At 43.0% G+C, this 20,693-nt stretch overlaps 1 protein-coding gene across 8 annotated transcripts in view; it reads left to right on the forward strand.

Moving 5' to 3' along the window:
• The window catches only part of PIK3CB (phosphatidylinositol-4,5-bisphosphate 3-kinase catalytic subunit beta), a 107,093-nt gene that overhangs the window by 16,105 nt on the left and 70,295 nt on the right, over positions 1-20,693 (forward strand). For 5 of the 8 annotated variants that reach the window (XM_064666594.1, XM_064666592.1, XM_064666600.1 and 2 more), the window contains one exon: positions 10,141-10,306. The gene's annotated coding sequence lies outside the window, so the exon portion shown is untranslated. Of the gene's footprint in view, positions 1-10,140; positions 10,307-11,456; positions 11,548-20,693 lie in introns of those variants that run through there. The other 3 variants (XM_064666595.1, XM_064666599.1, XM_064666597.1) reach the window with 2 other exon arrangements.

Raw genomic sequence — 20,693 nt, forward strand, 5'->3', positions numbered from 1 at the left:
TTTTATGGATAATTTAGCTGAGCATCATCAATTCTTAGGTTTGAGTAAAATGATTAAGCCAAAAGTGTAATGGCACGTTCTTTGATAGAAAATGTGACATCCTGTAACAGGACCTTGGTTTTCATATCTCTGTATATTTCTTTATAACATATACCTGTGAAAATGATAGTTTAAGATGTGACTAAGACTAAAAGAGATGAGGTATGTGTCTCTCTCTAATACTTTTCTCAAGCCTTAGAGTCAAGATTTAAAGGTTAACTAGATATTTTTAAGTTAAATTATTAAAGGAAAGCAGAAATTTTAAATTATAGTGTTTTAAAAGGTTATTTGGGATATAATATATGAAGGAATTAGAATAAGATGGTTTTTAAGTTTACAGGTGTTATTTCACAAATTAAGACCTTTTTCACTACAATGTGGGGATTTCTTTTTCTTTATTGTGGCTCTTCCAGGTACTGGATCTGTAGTTAATGGTGTTTGAGAACAAAGGTGTGTGAGAGCTGACACTTGATACTTTTTGCTGTTCTGAAACACACATCTAATCCATACTGTAACTGAGTTACCCTAACTGGAAGTTGTACTTGAGAAAAGGAGTTGTAAATATAGTTTAATGACAAGGTAAGGATGCGCTTGAAGTTTCAGTTTAAATGATTCTGTGTTTGTATCCATTGTATGGGGCACTGGAAACTTGAATTTGCGTGGGATGGTTAAAGGCAGCATGCTCTCCTTTAATGGCATTACCTCCCTGTAGTGTAAGATATGGATCACTGCAGCTGAAACAGCCTTGCCAAAGTCCTCTGCTCACCAAAGTCCTCTGCTCAAAGCTCCTCGAGTTAGCACACAGTAGTGAGCATACAGATCTATGTGTAGACAGGTATGGAAACATTTCCACAAGCCAAGTGTGCCTGAGCTGTCACTACCAACCAGGCTTGGCCTTCCATAGTCATTGTTATCTGCCAGATGAGTGTGCTCCCAGCTCCCTGGTGGGTGTACAGGACCCTGCAGAGAGGGCAAGGAGTCTGTGCTGCTGCCAGACACTGCGTTACGTTGCATCCACAAGATCGGGATGGATGGCAGGCTGAGGTCTGTCATTTCTTGCATATATTAAGAGCTAGAAGGGCAGAGTGCTGTGAGGTTGCAGGAGGTGTGGATTATATACATTTATACTTGTGTGCAGTGCACACACTCAGGAAAGCCCCTCTTCTCTCTGTGGCACTGTGTCCTGCTTTATTCCGTGCACTGCTGCAGTGGAGGCTGTGGCAGATGCCTGCCTGTTTCCCTGGGCCCCGTGGAGATGGATCCAGGCAAGAGCTGGGGAGCATGTTCTGCTTTGCAGGTGGTAGTGGGTGGGTGAAGGGGGGAAAAGGAGAATGCAAATGCCTCCCTTGCTGTCATCACATTCTTCTCTGTATGGGAAATTTGCACCCCAGCTCTGGTGCCCTCAGTGCCCTGACTGAAAAACAAACAACTTTTCAGTTGAATAGAATGTCTTGAAGAGTATAGAAGCCAGTGGTCCTTCCGAGAGTCCTCTTAGCCCTAACATTTTTAGAAGTCTGGAAATCGGTGGTTTTATAAGTCTTTCATAAAAAAAAAAAGTTTATTTCACAGTATAAAGAAGAATTAAGAATGCAGTGATTATTCTTTCTTAGGAAAGCAGCACTGGCCAACCCAAGCTTTCTCCAAAGCTGTTGGTGGATGGTTTGGTCTTTCCAATCATTCTTCTTCTGTGGGGGAACTAAAAGCAGCAGGGAAGTAGCATTCAGAAACCTTTCCTTAAAACCCTCCTTACTGAGCACTGACATTCCTGTGATAGTTTTTATGCAATCATTAACTTAGCAATCTTCTGAGCAGGACAGTCTCATTCTGGCATAGTTTTGCTTTGTGCCTCTCCTGATCAGCCCCCACAAAAAAATAGGCCCTCATCAGTTACTGAGATGTGCACAACAGTTGTCACGTTGTTGTGATCTCATTTTGCCATGGTGGGTGTAATTTCAGTTTCCCTGTGCTTTATTGTCCTTGAACAGTTGCTGCTACCAGTGCTGCAGTTCTCATACAGAGGTGGGAAGCTTTGGTGATGGGAGCTGTGGTATTCACTATCACTAACCCCATTCCTTCTCATCCAGATGTGGGAGATCAGGCAAAAAAGGCCACTGCTGTAAGCAGGGGGACAGAAGGGGCTTGGAGGAGGTTTTCTCTGGTATTTCTGCTCTACATATATTACCCAAACAGGAGCACGGTTCTTACTACTTGCAGTTACTTAGACCCTTGAATCTAAGTAATGTTTAGCACTGCTGTTGTCACATCCTCAGCTGGGCTGCAAGTTCTATTGCCAGGAAAACAACTATGGAAAGGAGAACAATCCAACTCAACCCACAACTCTCAGCCCTGTGCACTTAACAGATGTGAAAAGAAATAATTTATACTTAGAATAAGCTATAGAAAATGCATTACTTCACCTTCTTACTTAACAGCTCTATTCAAACTTACTGCCCAAGCACTTTTCAGGGTGGAATTTGGTGTTGTTTCCTGGGAGTTCCTTGGATACTTGAACCTAGGTCAGTCTCTTCTGCAGAAAACCCTTCATGAAAGTACAAATTACAGTGGAAAATCCCAGAAATTTCCTTGGGCACTTCTCCACTGAGACTAATGACTCGCAGCCTCATGGAGATGATTCAAGAGCCCATCTTCATCCCAGTGATGTTTTAGCTTTACAGCATGTCCCCTTTTGGTTAGTTGGCTCAGAACTGCATTTGTCCCTGTTGTGGAGTGTCACAGACAGTAAAGAAGTTACTGGCATATGCTGTGCAAGCAGCGTGCATGGCTAAAGCCATACTAAATCCCAAGGAGATTTCCTCTACCAAAGTGAACTGTGGCTTCTCAGCACTGTGCTGTCACACCCTTGGGAAAAAATGTGAAAATACAAAATCTCAAAATTGGGTGGGGAATACTGTTGGGCAACGCATGATGGGGCTCATATAAAACATTCTTGGTGGTATGAGAAAACCCTCAGCTTGTTTCCAATTGGAACTTGTCATTTGCTATTAAAAGTATTACCAGAACTGTAACACTTTGAGACCTCAGGTTGCCCCATTGCACAGGATATAAGGCCCATCAGAGGCTTTCAGAGAGGGCCATCTCTGAGTGAGGACTCATGAGGGGTTTAAGATCTATCTTGGAGATATTGCAGGAGGAAGATTCCAGTCAGTGATTGGTGAGAAGTGCTTCATTAATATTAAGTTTTAGGTGCAGAAGAACTGAGGAAGTTGTTTTTCCATTATCACAGGGGGAAAGCAATACCAGTTAAGCCAAGGGCTACAGCTGAAACATTTACTGGAAGTGTTTACATGTTACTTAATACCTTGACATGTATTATTCAACTTGTGTAATGGCAGCTGGGGTGGAGCAGGGAGAAATGGCTTTGCATAAGAATTTGTTTGTTCCCCATGGAATAGTTTCCTGATCACAGCTACCTTCTTTGGCAGTGAGATACATTCCAGGAATTAAAAAAATGTTCTTGAGCTGCATTTTTATGAACTGCTGGAATGTGCTGTCTTGCAAAGGTGACCTAACCTCATGCAGATGGTTAGTCCTTCTCTGAGCGGTGGCACCCTGTCAGTCTTTCTTCAGGGTAGAGCAGAATTGCAGCAAAAGCCCCCTGTGAGTCCCCTCCAAGCAGGAGAGCTACACACTAAATGTTGGAGCCATTTAAATGGATGCACTTCTCATATTGGAAACGAAACACCACTTTCCCTCTCAGAAGGAGGCAAGTGCTCTCTCCTGAGCAAACCACTTAAGGTTCAGTTTTCCTCATGTGCCCAAAGGACTTTCTGAGCTGCAGCCAAATGGGCTGTGTGTTGAGGAAAAGGCAAATAGAGCTCCCCTGCTCATAGGAGCGACATCACAGTGATGCAGCGAAGGAGAATGGAAGGAGAATTAGATTGGGAAGCGTGAAGTTAAGCTGGCATCTCTCTGCTTCCCTCATCTACACAGCCAGTAATTTCATGATTCACCTGCTGAATGATTTGTTTCGCTGACAAAGCTCTGATAAACAGAGACTTGGCATCATTTGCATAGGTGTTTAATCTGAAGGTGTATGAGTCATATAAATGAAACTTTCAGACTTGTTGTGATAGATTGTCACACAGAGTAGGTGAAACACACAGACTTTTATTTGCTTAATCAATACCTGGAAATGTAAAAACTGATTTAGCACAAAGCCTGGAGTTTCCAAAATAGTAAGACAGATTTAGTTTCTAGTTTTGAAAGGATAATCATATACTTGTCCTCTTATGCTGCAACAATCTGTGTGTGTGTGTGTGTGATGGCATCTAACCAGACTTCGTAACATTAGCTCTTGAGGACTAAAAATGAAGATGATGCATGTGTATCTTGGAGAAATTGTCTAAAACATAATTCCTAGGAACATGAGTCTTCCTGATTCAGGAGGACTGGATTGTCTAGCAAGAAAAGGCTGTGCAGAGTACTCTTCAAAAAACGTACTGGTATTCTGGGGATCTCTGCTGCATTAGTTGTGCGGTGCTTGTTAATAACACTTCGTGGGTGCTGCTACAAAATGTGTCAATGTTTGTATTTCTGAGGATAGGACTCGTGGCTCTGGATTATCAGAAGTTCAATTAATAGAACTGTGAGATGGAAGTGTTTTAGTCTGTTCCAGCAGAACACTGAATATAAATGGTTCTCACTGATTTCAGTGTGTCTTCGTGATTCTGTTTGCACCGATCTTATTCTGGAAGAGCAGTTTTATAGCAAAATAAACATTGAAATTAAAGGCTGGGGAATTAGTATTAGACAGTATCTAGAAACTTGAAACATCCTTAATAAGAAATCTGTAAATGCCTTTTGAATTCCTTTTTGCTAGATATATGTATTTTTTATAGTCCTTTTAAAAATAGAAACTCATCAGTAATATTAAAATTACAAAACATTTACCAGAGGGGAAAAAGTTAAAATCTGAGATTTTTAAATAGGGATTCAAAATAATAGTGCATTTGTAGCTAAGAACTGATATTTTTAGTGGAATGATGATGCAAATAGTATTTGTTATTTTTCCTGTGCTTTTAAATTTTTAAAATTTCACCCCTTTTTTAGTTTGCCTTCCTCTCTAGGTATAGATAGATGTACTGTGTATAGATGTACAGGCTTTCTAGTAGTGTGTGATAATCAATGAGATTATTGTGATTGTGCTTTCCATGAGATAGTGAAATGTTAATGCAGTACCTGTGGTTTATGGTAGCAGCAATGTATCACATTTGCTTTTATCTCTTTCTTTGGTTTGCACATGACATACAACTTGTGCGAGATAAAGAAAGATTTGGGTTTGAGCAAGTCTTTCGTGGTTCACAAGCGGCAAGCGACCAAATTCTGAAGTGATGTGCACTGTGCACTGCAGGTCAGTAAATGTGTTTGACCCAAAGAATAACTGCATCAGTGTGCTTTTAGGCAGAAAGACTGTGTTTCCTCTCTTGTGGCAGTTCTACACAAAATGAAGTCTTGCTAATCCTGATTTACACCATCGTGGCTGGACAAAGGGTGCAAGCAAACTTGACAAAACATCAGCTGAAAGTGTCCTCAAGGCCAAACTCTGAAATAATACAGTGTACTTCATGTCCACAGTCATTAGAAATTGTGACAGACTCACCAGTATTCCTGATCATTATTCGTTTTCACAGTTGTCACATCTGTTCTGTTATCAGATTTGCCTTAACAAAAAGGCCAGCTAGAAAATAAATGTGTAAAGAAGGTGGGAGAGCTATGGATTTCTTTAAACCATTTGTGTTCCAGTTCCTGTAATGAATCTCTTCCTAGTCTTTGCCTCTGGCTGAGAATAATAATATGCCATTAACCCAGGAGATTTAAAACGTGCAGTGCTGTGCTTGGAAGGGTGTCAGAAATTCCTGCTTTAAGGATGAGAGGGTGTTTGATTCCTTTTTCAGTTGTTGGATAGCCTAGCCCTAGTAAGCATTTTAGCAAAAGGGAACTACTAAAGTAATTGTGAAGCCTGATGTTTTTTCACAATTAGCAAAGAGGGGCTGGTAACACAGATGTATCCAGGCAGGTACAGCAGCTGTTACACTTGAAGTGCTATCTCACACATTACAACCTGCTGGACATGGAAGCCTATTTTTAGTAAAAGAATAAATAAGCTGGCTGTGCCCTACTTTTTGTCAAAATGTGTCATGGGATCTTTGTATTTGATTAGAAAAGTCAGTAGAAATTACACAAGGGAACTCGGTGCCTTGTCCAAAAACTGGCAATTCTAACAATCCAGTGCTGCCTTTTATTACAAAAGTATGTTAATATTGGTTATGAGTTCAGACCCAAAGTGGGGACAGGGGATAATAGCTGGTGGGAGACTTGCCTGTGTGGGGTGGGAGGTTAAATGTGGACACAGTCCTGTTATATTAGGCACTAGCTATTCAAGATGCTTTTGGATGAAAGCATTTGTTTTGCATTGATGGAACTATTTTTGCAAAGTCTGTATTAGGAAACTGCAAAAATGAAAGATATGTAGAGTTACTTGTACGTAAAGAGAGAATGTAGCAGGAAAGTCAGTTGGCCACTTCAGGATGCTGTTGATTGTTGTAAAGACCTCACTCTTACTAATTCTGAGCAGTTTTTTTGTCTTCACTGGCTGATACAAGATGGTTGTGCACATACCTCATGAGCAAGCTGTCTTGTAAAGTGTGACCATACCCAGAAACCAGAACAGACGTGGAAAAATACACATTGGCTATAATAGAGAATTAGTGAAAAGTAAGTACTTTCAATCAGTTTCTCTACAGATAAGGGATATTAAAAATTTGCTGCTTTATTACAGTAGAATTGGCATAAGCTGATCAAAATGCCACCATTTAAAAGTGCCTGCCTAAGAGCTCCTGACCACGGAGTTACTGTACTTGGAGGCAATATGATGATGTGCCTTCTGAGTGTGGGTTTACAGGGTAGGGCAGGGGGGTTCAGCTCCCAACTCTTACTGGCACACTTGCAGCCTCAGTGCAGAAGGACTCCCCTTTTTGATTCCCCAGTCCACAGCCTGGATTTAGGGAGCTCAGGAGAAGCAGTCATGCTCTGTGGGATCCCAAGCAAAGCTGGTGCTCCAGAAGGAGAGCTTTGATGGGGTAAGGCCTCTCTCCAGCTTGGACCTGCTGCTGTACACAGCTTGCCTGGGCATGGAAAAGGGGAAGGAGCTGAGCCCACTCATTCACAGCAGGGCTGAGTCTGCCCTGGTGGGTGCATCAGCTGATGTGCTGGTACTTGTGGTGTGTTACAGCGGCCAGGGAGGTCAGGGAGGTTGAGGAAGAGGCCCTCTATTTCAAGTGGCCGTGTGTCGTTTCAGTAAGACTGAAATTTTTAAATGAGAGGCCTCAGACATGGAATTCAGTAGGTGGAACAGAGCAGTGAAGTGTCAGGATGGTGACTGTTTGGGTATGAGTGCTGCTGGCTCTTTGAGGGACTGCTGCAGATGACAGGGGGCTTTGCCTCTCTGGCTCCCATACCTACACTGTAAGTTCTCAAAACTTTTCTACTGAATTTTACTCAAATAACTTGGTTTAGCAAAGCACTGTTAAAAGCTCTTGTTCTTGTTGCAGGCTGTTGCTTCATTAGCCAAACTCAGCATTCGTTTTGTCTGACATCTGCATTTGCAGCCTAGTCCTGAATGTCACTCAGCCCATTATTTGCTGCTGCCTCCCTCTTCCCCACAGTCAGTGTGAGACACAAAGGGAAGCTTATGATAGACACACATGCTGGTGCAAGCACTGGAACAGAGACCAACCTGCAGTACAGAGCACCTCTGAGGGAACGTTATGCTTCCAAAATTGAGCTGGTGTGTTACACAGGGTTCTTCACCGTGCTATTAGCACTTACTGGGGCACCCTGAGACACCCTCATGGCAATGGCCAGCTTGGATTTCACAGAATGGTCTGTTAAATAACTGCAGAGATGGGGAAGGTCCAGGCCAGCAGGCCAGTTTTTATTTAGTAGCTGAGGCTGTTACAGGACCATGCTATCCACGTGCCTTATCTTCTGTCACATCATTTATATGTGCTGCATTACTTTAACCTGGGGCATGATATCATGTATTGGGAATCTCTTAGTATTTCCCTTTTAGGAGATTATATATAGACTTTGACCTGATTCTCGTGATTTATTTTCCTAAACACGTGGCTTGAAATAGTCACACCAAAATTATTCACTTGTTTATTAACACCTCTTAAATTTCAATGGCTAATGATTTTATCTTCCAAATGGTAACAAGCTGCTACCTTAGGCAACAGGGAACATATTTTTTCTGGTATAGATGAAGAAGGGACTTAAAAGAGGACATGAAAGTTTTGTTAATAAGCTATTTTTTGAATGCTATAATCCAGACTGGCTTTCCTCTAGTGACTACTGAGGAGACTGACATGTTATTTGTCATACACAAGATATTCTAAAGCCTTTTATTGTGATAACTACTGTCAGCAAGCTGACAAAGGGATGGCCATGCAGTGTCTACTATTGCTCACATAGTAGCATAACCTTTTGAACATAACTTTTTTTTTTTTGAAGAAAAGTAGTGCTGATGAAAGATTCTCATGTTATTCTGTATTCACCACCAAACATTCCTGTGCATTGACTACCCAAAGCTGATTTGGTTTGTAGATGTTGCCATTGTGTCACAGTATCAGACAGTAACAAGTTGCTATGAGTATTTAAGTTTTGTAATGAATGATTTCTAAGCATCTCCTGCCCAGTATTTTGCTGTGTTCTGGATTGTTGTACTTTAGATTTAACAACTTGGGTATTTTTCAGATTGGCTTTTTCTTCCTTAGGCCAAACATCCATAACATGGCATTTCCACTTACATTTTCTTCCTCTGTCTGGGTCTGCTGACACGGTTCTCTGAAGTTTGCAGATACACAGACAATTTAGTTCCTTTTTTTCTGATCACTGCAGTGACACAGGACTCAAATAATGCAAGCCCAGAACAGTGGAAATGACACATTTTCAAGTGACCAAGAATGTGCCCTAGGTGTACAACTGTTTCACATGCAAAGACATGACTCAGATACAGCCTTTTTTTAGACAAAACCCCTTTGTTATATTGAGAACACATGTAACAATAGCCTGGGGGGTGAGAATAATAGAACGTTTGTTGTTTTGTGAAGGGGAGGGAAGGGAATCTAAAGATAAGGAAATTGAAAATTAAAATTATATGTAAAGTCTGGGGTTTTTTCGCTGCCACATAGGGTATAAAAACATTTCTTTAAGAAGTTTCAAGACAAGTTCCTTATCCTTATTGCACACACTTTCCATGACAACTCCATGTGTGACAATAACATAAATATCATGCAAGTCGATCAACTATAATCTGAAAAATGTTAATAATGACTGATTGAGATCTCTTTATTCCCCCTGCTAAATACTGATATTGTATTCAGAGGTGTTAAAACAGAAAATAGAAAGGAAATTTGAAATCGGGGATTACAACCCTACAGAAAAGCTCTATGTGGACAGGTTTCATTGCAATCTATTCACAGATATAGCAGAAGTTGTCTATACAAGACAGTTTTTAAGTACATGGAACTTTATGGGTGACAGACACTTCAAGGCAGCTTTATTCAGTTGAAAAGATGGCAGTACAGTGAACAGATTTTTAAGCTTCTGGATTGTAGCCTTCTGCTTACTCTAGTAGATCACTCACAACACTTTACAAAGACTGCTCTGGATCCTGTAGAACAACAACCTAATGTCACAAGATCCAGAATAAATAGCTCTTTTCTGAAGAAACATTATCTAGCCTTTCCAGGCACAAACCCATTTGTCATCAGTGAGGCCAACTAGCAAGCCAAGGTTTCAATATCGAAGCCAAGACTATCTGGAATATTTAATGTCAAAACCACAAGTATTAGAATGATTTGAAAAGTTGCATATCTGGGACTTTTTGCACTACTGTACTTCATTAACACCTTATTTTTCAGAAATATATTTCAGTAGCAATGTAAACTTTAAACAAAAGAGACAAGTGGCTCAATATGCTGAACTAAACTTCATTATGGACATGATCCATTTGTGTGAGTTGTATGTTTGCCTTGATAAGCCAGTTTCATTTGAAATCTGTTGGCTTTCTTTTTCCAGGAAAAAGGAAAGTCAAGTGAAGTTACCACACTCTGTGGTGTGAAGAAGCGACATGATGTTCAGGAACAATGAGCGGCCTTAAAGGAACTGGAAAGGAACTGCTTTTAGCAGGAAGGGGAACTGTTAATTGATACAACAGAGAGGCTGTGAAGGCGACTGACACATGGTAGGCAAGATTTCTCATTAACTTCTGCCCTTCCACTGAGATTTGCCAGGATGTAGCATTGTACGCTCACCATTCATGCAAAATTCCCATTTGCTGAAGTAATAGGGAGATTATTGTCCTTCTCATAGATTTCTAGTTAATCTGTGTTGTAGTTGGTTGGCTGGTTTGGAACAAACAACTAAACATCCCCTAGATATTTTCTAATCTAAATTTAATGGATTTTTAGCGCCTTGAGAATCAGTAAGTGAAGTTGATGAGGAAGTAAATCCATCCATCTACTTTCAAAACTGGAATAACTGGAAAAATGAACAGACTAAAATAGACCAGACTAATGATATAGCATGATTACTAGCATAGGGATGTTAAGATATGCATAATATGATCATACTCTTTGTGGACAAGAATGTGCTATGCCTCGCCCTGTGTTCTTTAAAGGCAGCAGGAATGTTGCTGCTGATTTCAGTGGGTGGGGACGGCCGCTGCATGCAAAAGTTGTTTCATTACCGGTTACATTGTACCTTGCTTGTCTTTACTGCTTCTTTTAAGCCTTTGACAAACACCTCCTTTTAAACGTTCTAGTTTCCATGCAATTATTCTTAACACCAAGACTCTTGAAATGAGGATGTATCACAGAAATCATTGGCAAGGCAGTAAGCTGCTATAATGAAGTCTTCCCTGCTGATTCCCAAAAGGGAAAGCTGGTCTCGGATGAGCCCTTTCCTGTGTGCCCGTGGGTGGCTGCCCCTGTCCTCCGTCTGAGGGCTGTGCGGGGTGTGCGGCAGCAGCTTTGCGGGGCGCTACGGGTGCTAAACGCGGCCGGGGAGCGCCAGGCGAGCGGGGGCAGTGGGACTGCGCGGCGGCCCGGGCTGAGAGCGCTCGGGGGGACCTCGCCAGGGGCCCCGCGGCCCGGCGGGAGCGGGCGGACGGGCGACCCCCCTTCGCCGGCAGCCCCGCAGCCCGGCCGGGGGCGCGGCCAGCGCCGTCCCTGCCGGGGAAGGGGAGCGCCCGCAGGGGCGGGACGCGCCGCGCCATTGGCCGCCGCCCGCGGTCTGATAGCGAAAGGCCGGCCCGGGTTGGCGGCGCCGGGCCGAGGGCGAAGCCATCGCCTTGGTAACCCCGGCGGGGCGCAGCGGCCGGTGCCGGCCGAGGGAGCGCTCCCCGCTGGCGCCAGCGCCGCCGCGCTGGCTGGGCTGGGGCGGCGCGGGACGGGACGGGACACGGCGGGGCCGCGGCGCGGGCAGGTGAGTGTTCGAGGCGAGTGCCGTGCTGTGCGGGCAGGTAGGAGTGCGGAGCGAATGCTGGGCGGGCAGGTGGGTGTGCGGGGCGAGCGCTGTGCTGTGCCGCGGGTGCGCACCGGGGACACGGAGCGGGACGGGCGGCCGGTGCGGACTGCGCCGGGGCTCACCCTCGGCCGCCACCGCCGGCTCCTGCCGGTGCCTGCCCGCCCCGCTCCGCAGGAAGAGGCGCTGCTCCAGTTGCGACACGGCGGTTGCTCAACCGCGCGGGGGAAGGTTTCGGCGGGACGCGGCCGTTTGGCAGCGGAAAGGGGCCCGGGCCGGGCGGCGGCTCGGCTCGGCTCGGCTCGGCTCGGCGGGCGCCTTTGTGCGCGGCCCTGAGCGACCGCGGCGGGAACGGCCCCGCAACAAGTGCCCGGCGCGCCCCGGGCCGTCCGCTCTGTGCTGAGCCGGGCCGGGGCCGCGGCTCCGGCGGCATCGGAGCCCTCGCTGCGACCCGGGTACCCCTCCCGGTGTGGGGCAGCGCTGGCAGCCCGTGTGCCCTCCGCTGCCCCGGGGCTCGGCGGCGCTCGGACAGGCTCGGCCGTCCCTGGGTGTGCGGCGCCTGCTCCCCCCAGACCGTTCCCGGACGAGCTTTGCGCTCTGCCTGCTGGTGTTTTTTCAATGTTTGTATTTTTTTTTTTTTCCTCCGGCTGAGAACTCTCTGTGATTGCTCAGTGAATTTTAAGTGGCGTTTAGGTTACTCGATGGTCCTGGTTGTTTTCAGCCGGGTTTCTGAGCGTTGTTTTCCTTCCGAACCGCAGGAATTTGTATGGCAAAGCAGTATTTCGGAAATGTGTTTCCAGTCAGATGCCCACGCTCTGTGCAGCCCGGCGCGGGCAGCGCACTGAACGGTACTTTGGCAGCGTACAGGCATCCTGTACTCTCTTAACAGACATCTAAACTATTCCGCAGACGGGGAGCTCTTTCTGTGAAAGGGGGGAATAAATCTTCATTAGTCCCAAAGAGTTCCTGAAAGAGAAACGGAAACCTCTCATGCCAGATTCGCTGGTTGTCTAGCTCCAACACGTGTGTGCTTAGACTCGTTGGATACCTCCCAAACTCCAGAAAGCTTAGTTTTTATTGGTTTGTTTTGGTTTGGTTTTTTTGTTTGTTTGTTTTTTCCTAGGACTTTATGCATTGACAGTCTTTTCTTGTATGTATTCTTCTCAGTAGATACACTGATGAGGTTTTTTTTCATTTGGAATTGATAACTGTAGCCATAACTATAAATGTTATATACTCTAAGTTCATACTGCTGTTCTTCTGTTGATACTGAACTTTATTTGGGCTTAAGTTACTGAAGACAGGCATTACTAGAAACCCCAGCAACACATTATTTATGTTTTCATGACTGTAATTTAGGATTTGAAGTTAGATGAACACATGAAGGATGTCATTGAAATTTGATTGGTTTGTGGTTTGCAGTATTAGCTAGAGATTCCCACAGCTGTATGTCTTCAAAAATTAATTAAAAGTTGAAATAAAACTTTATAACATGCTTGCTTTTAGGAGAATTGCATATAAAGGAATATTGAATATCCATCCATATGCTTGGCAAAGGCTTGTGAAGTCTAGTGGAATGCATTCAGGTGGCTGGGGAATCAATCACCAGGTCACTTGGAAACTTTGATCCAGAAGCTTCAGTTCAGAGTGATGGTGGTTTTTCAGGCTTTGGAAGTTTCATTCCAGCAAGCAGTGCTTTTCAAAAGAGTGGGAAATCAGAAAAGGATTACTGAACTAAAATTTGTGGGTAATTGTTTTATTAGCCTTTTTTAGAGTGTCACGGATATTGGTAACATCAGGAATGTTTTGGTGTGGATTGACTTGGAAACATGCTAGGGTGGGGTTTTTAACTTTGATTAAATGTTTTTTTGCATGGTCTTAAAATATATTTGTTGATTGTCTATTTAAATATCTGTTATTCTTGAGTAAAAATCACTTCTATTAAGTCAGGTTTCACTTCCCTGGAATATCTGATGTCATAAATTCTCTAGTTCTCCAATTGTCTATGGACTTTTGGCAGAACTCCAATTTCTGGTGTAGGAAAGCCTTCTTAAAAAAAAATAAAAAACCTTTCTTTGTTTTTTGTGATGTAGTAAAGACAGAATATGTCCTGCTCCAATGCTCCCTTCGCTTTAATAAAGTTTGCATATGTCTGCAATATGCTCTCTTTTGCAAGTAATTTAAAACCAAAGTCCAGTAAAAACACAAGCTGTTAGATTACTATATATACACAAGGAGGGTGCAGGAGAAAATACCGTCGTTGTTTAGAATTTGGGTGGAAATGCAGGCTGGTGTTTTGGCTGGTTAGCTAGAAAGCTGGTATTGTGTTTCAGTGACCAGAGGCGCAGAGTTCAAGTAGCTTCAGTGCTTTTTCACAGACTAGAGACACACATGGAAGTTTTGCCCTTAGTTCTTTAAAAGTTGTCACCAGTTATCTCAAAATAAATAACGGGGGTTGCTGGATTGTAGAATGTGGCATTGTATTTATTCAAAGTCCATGGGGCTGCTCTGGTTCGAGGTGGGCTTTCTGACTTGCCACTCTGGGGAGCAGCAGACCGTTAAGTTATGAAGTTTGCCCCTTTGCACAAGTGGCAGTTTCTGTGAAAACAATCCCTGAGAGAAGAGTCTGAAATGAGCATCGTTTACACAGTTGCATAGAAAAACTTGCTTGTTTGTTTTGAGTTTTCTTTTTTTGGGTTATTTTTTGTAAATGTGTGTTTTTACTCAAACTGATACCCCTGGGCGAGGCACGAGGTGTTACACACCACATCTCAAATCATTTGCCTGAGAATATGAGGACTTTGAATTGCAGAGGACTAGAATTCAGTGCTGTGTCTGAGTGCGTGAAACAATGTGTTTTGTGGCAGTGCTGCTGGCCCTTCCAGTCACTCATTCTGCAGAAGTTTCACTGTTTCTTGCTTTGATAACTAAATCAGATCTGGGGGCAAAGATCATCTTATGTTAGAAATTGAAGTTTTTTTAAATTTTAATTAATTTTAGTAGTAACTTGTAAGCAAGCAGTTTTGCTTTGGGTTGGTAAGGTGTACACCTACTGTCCAGAATGAACAGCAGGTAACCCAGTGGTGGTTCTTTGAAAAATCAGAGTTGGAGATGCTGCAGGGTGAAGGTTACATGTATCTCTACGATTCCTGAAGTACCAGCTACTTTATAAGCAACATTGACCACTCTGTGTTACATTCTGTGTCAAATTAACGTGGGTAAATCTTTTTATCTCAACCCTTGGCAGAAATAAATTCAGGAATGTGGTTTCATTTACATACATTAAGAGTTGCAGAAGAGGCCCTGATGTGCAAATGCTTGTGGATTTCCAGCTGCCAAAATAATTGAATTTACATACTGGCTTCAGAAGATTAAAGAAACAAAGAGTGACACTGATGAGTCGAGAAAAGCTTCCTTTGAAGGGTGGGATTGGGGCAGTTCTGCTCCCCTGCTGATAATTTGTGTGTGTGTGTGCCTGCATACTGTTACTTGGTTTGGCTTTGCCAGTTTTAGGCAGCCTAAGTGTAATTGCTACCGTGCTACAGAAACAGCCTTTCAGAAAACCGGTTGTGCACAAATAGAGGATCTGGGCTGTCCTCGGGTACCTTCTTTGTTACTTCCACTTCACAGCTTTGACTGTTACCTGAGGGGCAGGTGGGGGCTTTTCAGTTGCATTAAAAAGGAGAAAGGCAACTGTGAGAACCTCAAATATTTAGTTTCTTACTTTATATACTCTTAACTAAAAATTGTTAATTAGTTGAACTCAAAAGGAACTTGCCTTTGGAGTTACATCTACATATGTAGAAATATTTTTTGTATTTACTTCTAGAAGAGCATAAGAATTAGCAGTACTGTAATTTTTCTCTCAATGCAAAATATACTTAATATAAATTTGCTACTCACAGCTTACTTTTGTTTCTTTCAAAATTTTTAAACTTGCATGTTTTTGATAAGTAGCATTGCATTAACTTTTTACCATGGAACTGAACTGTAAAGGGTGCTCTTCTATTTCTAGAACACCTTGCTATTAGTTGTAGTAGTTACTCTGATTTTTAGAATAGCTTTGTGAATTCATCAAGGTGTCTTGTCTCCATCAGAGATGCTGATGTTTAGTTTTATGCTTGTGTAGCTAAGCTCAATGTGTTGCTGTAATGCTGAAGAGTTTTACTTCCCATATTCGGTTGGTAAATGATCTTTTACTACTTCACTAATGACTGTATAAAAACAATTCTTTTTCTGTTTTCCGGAAACTATGATGATTGAATGGGAAAGATATGCCCTGTAATGGAAACAAGTCTATGTTGTGGGTGTAATTTTTGTGCCTGTACATGACGTTCTTTCCTCTTTGCAAGGATCTACTTGTAGGAGGTGAAGAGGTGACAGTCATGTTCTCGTGACTGTCTTTGGGTGTTCACTTTTGGGGACCACCAAAGGTTTAAATTGAAGAGTATAAACTTCTTTTCACTGTGTTCTTCTCAGGCTTTTTCCTCAGATTTCTTGTACCCAGAGCAGAAAGCAGAGGCTTTTTTTCATGTGTTGGTTGGGAACTAATGGACATTCTAAAGTGATGTGTAGTCCATTAGGAGGTGCAGTGTTCACTCTCACTTTGGGTCCTTCCTGTCTTCTCCTTCCCCCCAGGCACGATATATCCACTGGAATTAAAAAAATCCACAACCCTATGAGAGGATTTACAGATGAGTTAGAAGATATAAGTTTTGAGTTGGCATCAGCTGGCAGCAATTTAGGCACAGCTTGTGTGGCTGTTAGAGGTAGATAAGCAGTTTCATGGAAGTCATGTGTTTGTGGTTAGTGTTGTCAGTTAATAAGAATTCTTAAGAATATCGACGTGTCTTCAGTTCTATGGTACAGTGCTGCTATGAAGCATTTGCTAATTCTTAGTGTTTCTGAAAGTCCTTTGCTGTCTGCAGGCACAGGAGGTGTCTGTAGCAGAGCAGTGAAATACTTGTTTATGAAAGCTGTTGTGTGGAATGTGCAATAGCTGGTGTTCTGTGTCATTAACCTGACATTTTAAGAGGTTCAGAGTCCTGCTGTCAAGTGGTTTTGTGACAGGTTTAATGTGGAAGACGTGTTTTTATGCAGCTACAGAGTACTAGAACCAGTTGAAAAATCAGAGTAGGTGGGTGGTTTGGAGAATATTGTAAAAAAAATCTAGAAAAAAAGAACGACTCGTAACATTTTTTAGTGCTAGAGGTTCTTATGGGAGCTATCTATTGAGCAATAACTTTTTAAACTTTTGTAAATAAGGTGCTTGAGAGATACATTTTGGTATTTTTGCATCATTTTGTTTTCTAAGAAGAAAAGATGATATTTTGAAATGTGCTGTGTTATTTTCAGTTAACAATTTTGTGTTCATGAGCATAGAATGTTAATAACAGAAGAATACGAAGCACAGTTGATTTTAAAAACTGATTACATTTGTGTCACTGCAAAAGGCAGCCCAAAAGCCTGCTTTTCAGTACTGCAGTGATGGTTTTCTGTCAGTGATGTGAGTGCTGCTGTTTAGTGTTGTGTCCTCCAGAAGGCTGTGGTTTGTCAGCCTGTGGTTTGTGCCTGCACACACATTGGTACAGACACTCGTACAGGGGAGAACCGGGTAAACAAAGATAAATGTCAGTAGAAACTCAAAAAGCTAAGGACAAAGCTGATGCAGTAGAAAGAAGCACATGAAATGTTATTTTAAAATTGCATTGGGCACTGTACCCCCTTCTTGATTGGCTTCATGCCTCAGATTCCTCTTCTGGCTTTGAAGAGTACTTTGGTCCTTATGCCTGTACTTTCCCCCCTCATCTACCTTTCATATTCCAGGATTTTTTACTTGTTTTTCTTCTTCTTCTTACAGTGTGTCACCAAGTTTACTACTCTTGGCTTATTCCTTCTCCCCAGATCCACCATTATTTCCCTCCCAACCCCCAAAGAATTTAAGAACCTGTGTGTTAACCATGTCTTTGCTCTGTTTAGTGCCTTGTCTTTTCACACTGCTGGTTCTTGGAGGCCAGTGCTCCTTGCAGTGCCTGTGGGGCCCCGTCCTGAGGATATGTTAGAAATAATTTATGCTTTATGAAGTATAATATTCTGTAGAACAGAATCTCTAGAAGAAAGGACTCTCTGGTCTCAGCTGTTGGGGGGAAGGAAACCAGCAGTCACAGATGAGTCCAGACTAGGACAGGAGTGGCCTGCTGTGCTGTGGGCTGGTAGTCAGGGGCCAGAGGTACACAGAGAGATGGAGGGGCTGGTGTGGTACCAGTTGTGATGCTGGGAGGACTGCTTTGGGTCCTCTGCATTTTGGTGCTTGAAGATGGCTGGAAATATTGTTTGTTCTCTGCAGATATTTGAGTTGTGGATCTTTTTTTTTTCCAGATCCCTTTTGGACTTACATGGGTGCTGCTAGGGGAGGCAAGGCCTTTGGGATTTTCAGACCACCGCACACAGTGTGGGCTTGGAGTGTTTCTGGCCTTTAGTGCTGAGTGTCTTCCTTTTGTTTCAGCTAATACAGAGGAATACCTCTGAATTTACTGCCTGGTTATCTGTATGCCCTGCTAAGGGTGCAATTCAAGGCATCAGTAAAGATATTTAAGGAGGATTGTCCAAGTCCTAACCAGGGACCCTCTAGGCAAAGAGGAGTTAGTCATTGGTGTACAGACAGCAGTAAAACACAGAATAGTGCATCTTTGTGTGTCCAGTCTGTATGGGCACATGCAAGGGCAGCATCAAAATGTGAGGAGACACAAGGATTTAAGTCCTTTATTGATTAATGGATATCTACAAGACAAAATCCCTAGTAATGAATCAAACCTAGTAGGAAATAAAATTTGAAAGGTAGAATCACAGAATGGTTTGGGTTGGAAGGGACCTTAAAGATCATCTCGTTCCAACCCCCTGCCCTGGGCAGGGACACCTTCCACTAGACCAGGTTGCTCTAAGCCTCATCCAACCTGTCCTTGAACATTTCCAGGGATGGGGCAGCCACAACTTGTTCTACAACTTTACAACATCTTTGCAACAATGTAACTTTACAACTACCTCAAAGGAGGTTGTAGGCAGGTGAAGGTCAGTCTCTTTTCCCAAATAGCGAGCAATTGGATATTAGGAAAAAATTTCTTCACCCAGAGCATTGTCGGCGTTGGAACAGCCTGCCCAGGGAAGGGGTGCAGTCACCATCCCTGGAGGTGTCATGGTTTAGTGGTGGGCTTGGCAGTGCTGGGTTAAAGGTTGTTCTCACTCTCAAGGGTCTCTTCCAGCCTAAATGATTCTATGATTTTATTCCTTCATTTTTTTATGTCAAGTTTGAATGGAAGTACCATGTGCAACATGACATGGATTGAGCCATCATATCAGGAGGTGAAGAACCCTCATCTGCATCTGCTGAAGTATTTGAAGTTATTTACTTGTAGTAATGACTTCAGTGTGAGGAAGTGTGTGTCTGTATGGGGAGAAGAGCTGTCTTGTTTTTAGTTATTAGGGAATCTGTGATACATGCTGACTGGAAAGTGAGTAGTAGTTTCTGAACCCCCTTGAGTGAAGGAAAACATTAGTTTGGCAGATTGTCAGCAGCAAATAGTACATTAATTTTTGGCACAAAACTTGCTAGCAAAAAAAAGAGACTTTATGTTGCTAATAATAGAAATGAAGAGGGACCTATTATCTGTGCTTGGTAGGCTGATATTTGATATCCACGTAAGACAGAGACAATGCTTTTGAAAAATGTCCTTTTATATTTTATTAAAAATAAAGAAAAGTCTATAATATATTGATAATTTGCATCCAATTACATAACTAACTTTAAATAAATTTTATTATGTTTACAAGCTATTACAAACTATGTATAAACTATGGCAAAATTTCCAATGTGTTTAAAGAAAGAGGTACCATGATTCAGATGTGTATTAATCTGTGTAGAATAATGTGAGTCTTCATGCTAGGCCAGTTTTACTCCCCCAGTCCTTCAGAAGTACGTTTTTACATCTACTCATCATCATCATCATGGCTGGGCTTTGTGAACGAAGACTTGGGAAGGGCTCTACCCACGTTTAGCACAAGCGCGCTGGTGGCTAAAAAGGCCAATACGAGACAGGCATGTCCGATTACAAAAGGCACAGCAGAAAGACTCCTTAGGTGGTAAATTCTGCAAGACACGGTTCTTTCTGTGTTGCCTTTTCTCCTCAAGGGTGATCCTGCTGCGTTCTCAAAGGCATCAGCAGTGTTATAGATGGTGTGTCTGCAGACCTCCCAATTGGAGGCCAGAGTAGACCAGTTATGGTGATCAATATGGCCAAGGCTGAGATGTTGTTTCAGGGAGTCCTTGTATCTTCTCTTCGGGGCTCCTCTCTTGCAGCAGCCGGTGGCAAGTTCACCATAAAGCAAGATCTTAGGGAGGGGGTGGTTGGTCCTTCATCCTTGAGATGTGCCCTGCCCAGCTCAGCTGTGTTCTCAGCAACATGGCCTCAATACTTGTGACTGCTGCTTGCTCTAGAACAGATGTGTTGGTCACATAATCTGACCAGTGGATGTTTAGGACTGTGCGGAGACAGCGTTGATGGAAGCGTTCGAGGAGTCGCAGGTGGTGGCGGTAGATGACCCATGTTTCAGATCCGTCTAAGAGAGTAGTCAGCATTGGGGACAACCTAAACGTTCCAAAATCTGCCACAGACCTTTTCTGCTCACAGTATCAAAAGCCTTGGTGAGGTCAACAAAGGTTACATAGAGACCTTTGTTCTGTTCCCTACACTTCTCTTGCAGTTGTCTGAGAACAAACACCATGTCTGTGGTGCTCCTGTTGGCTCTGAAACCACACTGGCTTTCAGGTAGAATTCCTTCTGCTGTAGCGGGTATTAGTCTGTTCAAGAGTATTCTTGCCAGGATTTTGCCAGCAATGGAGAGCAGAGTAATACCACAGTAATTTGAGCAGTCTGATTTAGTACCTTTCTTCTTATATAGAGTGATGATGACTGCATCATGAAGATCTGATGGGAGTTCACCTGGTTCCCAACAGTAGAGTAAGAACTCGTGAAATTTAGCGTGGAGTGCTTGGCCTCCATGTTTCCAGACTTCAAGTGGAATTCCATCAACCCCAGCTGCCTTGCCAATTC

The sequence above is a fragment of the Pseudopipra pipra genome, chromosome 10 (assembly GCF_036250125.1).
Source record: "Pseudopipra pipra isolate bDixPip1 chromosome 10, bDixPip1.hap1, whole genome shotgun sequence".
Lineage (NCBI taxonomy): Eukaryota > Metazoa > Chordata > Aves > Passeriformes > Pipridae > Pseudopipra > Pseudopipra pipra.